Source organism: Marmota monax, unplaced genomic scaffold, assembly GCF_021218885.2.
Source record: "Marmota monax isolate L192 unplaced genomic scaffold, Marmota_monax_Labrador192_F-V1.1 WCK01_AAM20220418_F8-fsc00163, whole genome shotgun sequence".
NCBI classification, from domain to species: Eukaryota; Metazoa; Chordata; class Mammalia; order Rodentia; family Sciuridae; genus Marmota; species Marmota monax.
The window spans coordinates 915,286-920,172 of NW_026693660.1; the positions used below are offsets into that span (position 1 = coordinate 915,286).

The following is a 4,887-nucleotide window of genomic DNA, read 5'->3' on the forward strand; positions in this document are numbered from 1 at the left end:
CCCTTAGTGTTCTCTCCCAAACAGTCTTTCGCATTCTTTTAAATATAGATTGGCTAATAATTTTCCAAATCTTTCTTTGAGTTCCTTTTTGTTTAACAGTTCCATCTTTTTTTTTTTTTTTTTTTTTTTTTTTGTGGTGCTGGGGAATTGAAGCTATGTAGGCTGTGCATGCAAGGCAGGCACTCCACCAAGTGAGTTATATCCCCAGCCCCCAGTTCCATCTTTTTAAAAAGATATTTTTGTTATACTGTACTGAGGATTGAACCCAGGGCCTCACACATGATAGGTAAGTGCTTTACCATTCAGCTGTATCTCCAGCCCAACAATTCCATCTTTAAGTTAAATAGTCAAGGGGAGTTAGGCTACTCTTTCAACACTTTGCTTAAAGATTTCCTCACCTAAATAATCTATTTTAATTGTTTAAAATTTCACTGTCAAGCTGGGTATAGTGGTGCATACCTGTAATCCTAGCTACTTAGAAGGGTGAGGCTAGCCTGGGCAACTTTTTTAAAAAAATTATTATTTTTTTAGTTGTAGTTGGACACAATACCTTTATTTTTATGTGGGGCTGAGGATCAAACCCAGGGCCTCGCACATGCTAGGTGAGCGCTTTACCACTGAGCCACAACCACAGCCCCTAGTCTGGACAACTTAATGAGACCCTGTCTCAAAATAAGAAGGGCTGAGGATGTTGCTCAGTGGTAGAACACTTGTCTAGCATTTGTAAGACCCCAGGTTCAATCCCTAGCAACATACATATAAACTAATTCTCTCTTTCTCTCTCTCCCTTCTGCAAAAGACTAGGATATGAACACAATACAGTTGTGTTCTTTGTCACTTTATAACAAGGATGACCTTCCCTTCCCTCATTTCTTTTTCTTTCTTTTTTTTTTTTTGTACTGAGGATTGAACCCAGAGGCCCTCAACCACTGAGTCACATTCCCAGATCTTTTGTGTGTGTGTGTGTGGGGGGGGGGGCGGTGCTGGGGATTGAACCCAGGGCCTTGTGCATGTAAGGCAAGCACTCTACCAACTGAGCTATATCCCCAGCCCCCCAGACCTTTTTATGTTTTATTTAGACACAGGATCTCGCTAAGTTGCTTAGGGCCTCTGAGGCTGGCTTTGAACTTGAGATCCTCCTGCCTCAGCCTCTGGAGCTGCTGGGATTACAGGTATGTGCCACCATTCCTGGCCCTTCCCTCATTTTCAGTACATGTTCCTTATTTCCATGTGCAACCTCTTCGGAATGGCCTTTACTTAAACATTCTTTTTAGGATTACTTGGATATTCCCTAAGAGAAGTGCATTTTCTCTAATACTTCCTTTCTTTCTGAGCCCTAAACAGAATCCTTAGCACCATACGTTTTACATCCACCTCAAAACTCTTCTACTTCTACTCAAGATCCAATTCTAGAGCTGCTTCTACATGTTTTTCCCTTTAGTATTTGTTACCTCAACTTCTTGGTATTGATTTTTCTTTTTCTGTGTGTGTGTGTGTGTGTTGCTAGGAATTGAACCTAGGGTCTCTTGCATGTTAGGAAAGTACACCAAGCTATACTGCCAACCCCTTCTGGTACCAGCGTCTGTCTTGGTCTGTTGAGGCTGCTGTACAGGACACCCTAGGCTGGCTGTCTTAAAACAACAGAATCTTACTTCTCACAGTCTGGAGGCTGGGAAGTCCCTTATCAAGGTACTTGCAGATTTAGAGTCTGGTAAGGGCCTGTTTCCTCACTCAGAGATGGTTTCATATAGTTAAAGGGGCAAGCACTCTTCCTGGAGTCTTTCATAAGGCCCCAAATCTCATTCGTGAGATCTCTTACCTCAAGACCCAATATCACTTCCCAAATGCCCCACCTTCAAGTACCATCTCACTGGGAATTCAGTGTCAACATGAATTTTAGGGAGATGTAAGCATATACGAGTAGCAGCCTATGTAGTTTAGTTTTTTTGTTTTTTTTTAATTGTCTGATTTTATTGAGTATATTATCCTCATAGACTAAATGACAAGGGTTGGGAGGGTAGCTTAGTTGTAGTGTGATAAGGGTCTTGGGTTCCAATCCAGCATTGCAGAAATAGAGATAACTCACAGCCTTGTCTATTTCTGAACAATTTAGGGTGGGATCATCAGTTCTTTCATTATTGGTAGAATAAACAAAAGCATCTAGACCTAGAAAATTTTTAGCAAAGACTTTAAATTACCAATTCAGTTTCTTAAATAATTTAATGTATTAAGATTTTTCTACTTTTCTTCGGACAGTTTAGGAAAGTCATATTTTCTGAGGAAATTTTTCATTTTCTGTAAGTTTTCAAATACATCACTATAACATTTTTTATTTTGTAATTTGAAAAAAAAACCTCACTGGGGCAGTGGTCCTGTAATCCCAGTGACTCTGGAGGTTGAGGCAGAAGATCGCAAGTTCAAGACAAACCCCAACAACTTAGTGAGGCCCTAAGCAACTATCTCAAAATAAAATATAAAAAGGGATGGGGATGTGGTTCACTGGTTGAGTGCCCCTAGGTTCAATAACTAGTACAAAAAAATCAGTATTATATCTGTCATTTAATAGGACATATATTGTGATTGCTGATTATTTAACTTTTGTGTGTGTGTGTGTGTGTGTGCACGTGTGAGTGCATGCATACATATGTATTGTGTGTGTGTGTGTGTGTGTGTGTGTGTGTTGGGGAATGAACTCAGGGTCTTGCATTGCTAAGATACACTATCACTAAGCTATATTCTCAACTCAGTTTTAGCTTTCTACCACACATTGTGTTCTGACTTCTGTTATTTCTGCTGAGAAATCTGCTGTCCACCTAATTGTTTTTTTACTTTGTAGTTTCTCTTATGATCTTTTTCTTGTCTAAGTGTTCTGTGGTTTTACATCAAAGTATCTAGGAGCATATTTATTTTGATTTATGCTATTTAGGATTTATTGTGATTTCCTAAAATTGTGGATTGAAGAAGTTCTTTACCAATTTTGGAAAATTCTCAGCCAAATTTTCTTTATTTTCTTCTCCTCATTTTTATTTTCTTCCTCTGGAACTTCTATTACACATATTTTGAGTCATTTTTGGACAAGAATCTCCCATGTTTTTTGCCTCTCTTTTGTGATATTTTTAATTTCTAGCTCTCTGTACTTTATTCCAGAGGATATCTTCAGATATTTTATTACAGTTGTTAACTATTCAGTTGTGTCTAATATACTGTTTAACCTACACATTAAACTTTTTTCAGTTACCGTATACTTGACATATACTTGAAATTTGAAGGTGTGTGTGTGTGTGTGTGTGTGTAAATTTTTTTTTATCTTCTTTTCTTAATATATCAGTAGTGGGGTTAAACCCAGGGCCTGGCACATCCTAAGCAAGCACTCTACTACTGAGCTATACCCCCAGCCCCTTTTTATTTTTATTTTGAGACAGGGTCTCACTGGCCTTTAACTTGGGCTCCTCCTGCTTCAGTCTCCTGAGTAGCTGGGATTACAGGTGTGTGCTGCTGTACCCAGCTTGCTGTGTTATTTTCAACAATTTCATAGGACATAAATTGCTGCATAGTCCGATCCACTCATAATGGGCCACTTTGATGAGGCTGACTTTCACCCCAGGAAGGTTCTTTTAGCTGTTTCACTGATTCAGTTAAACTTCTAGCTGGTCTTCCTTTTCCTTTCCCCTTGCGTTGCCATCAGGGAGTACCAATCCTCTAAAGTACTCAAAGATAAGATCTCAATTGTTTTTAACAGTGCCCATAGACTTGTATCCCCCGACCCCCATACTCTTTTCCAGGGCTGCAGAATTATTTTTTTTTTTTTTTGGCGTCGAGGATTGAACTCAGGGGCACTTAACCACCGAGGCACATACCCAGCTGTTTTTTTGTATTTTATTTAGAGACAGGGTCTCCAGAGTTGCTTAGAGCCTTGGTAAGTTGCTGAGGCAGGCTTTGAACTTGTGATCTTCCTGTCTCAGCCTCCTGTGCTGCTGGGATTACAGGTGTGTGCCACCGTGTCTGGCTAGAACTCTCTTTTTTTGTACTTGCCTCTACTCCTGGATAGGAACTTGGCACCATTGCTCTGAATTCAGGAATAGTGGCTACTTTTCTTGGGGTGATACATCTTCTCTGTGAGTGGAAGTTGCTGGGAAAAAGGGATGGTAGCCCCTTTCCCATTAGCTTCTGGCTGCGTGCAATCTATGCCCATCAGTAAGCTGGTTTGAATGATTTGGCCTAGTACTGTGGAACTACTGTGCCGGACTCTATAAATAGGGATTGGGTAGGGAGGAAACCTAGCTTGGTGCAGTGTCGCACTCCTGTAATCCCAGCGGCTCAAGAGCCTGAGGCAGGAGGATCCCAAATTCAAAGCCAGCCTCAACAAAAGTGAGGTGCTAAGCAACTCAGTGAGACCCTATCTCTAAATAAGATACAAAATAGGGCTGGGGTGTAGCACGGTGGTCAAGTGCCTGGTCAATCCCTGGTCCCACCTCAGACTCCCCCAAAAGAGAGGGAACCTTTTTGGCTGTTCTTTCTAGAATAGTTTCTGCAACAGGCAGCAGAGGGTGGAGAATGAGAAATGCTGGTAGTCAGCACCTCAGTGGAGGAAACTGGTGTTTTAGACTAGGAACCCATGGAGAGGGAGCGCTTCTTGACCACACCTTTCAGAATAGAGCTTCTGTCACAGTGAGCTGAAGGAAGTGGGGGAGCAAGTTGTACCTCATGTGGCCAGACATGCTCTTATTTACTGAAATTTACGGAATTTTTTACTAAAATTATTTTTTAAAATAAGTGTTTTCCTGGGGCTGCGGTATAGCTCAGCAGTAGAGCACTTGCCTCCCACTCATGAGGCACTGGGTTCGATCCTCAGCACCACATAAAAATAAATAAATAAAATAAAGATAT

The 4,887-nt window shown here is 40.8% G+C and overlaps 1 non-coding gene across 1 annotated transcript; it reads right to left on the reverse strand.

Moving 5' to 3' along the window:
* Nucleotides 1-975: 975 nt before the first annotated feature.
* On the reverse strand, nt 976-1,048 carry Trnav-uac (transfer RNA valine (anticodon UAC)). Its single transcript has one exon. It is a non-coding gene; the product is annotated as a tRNA-Val (tRNA).
* Between the last annotated feature and the right edge of the window lie 3,839 nt (nt 1,049-4,887).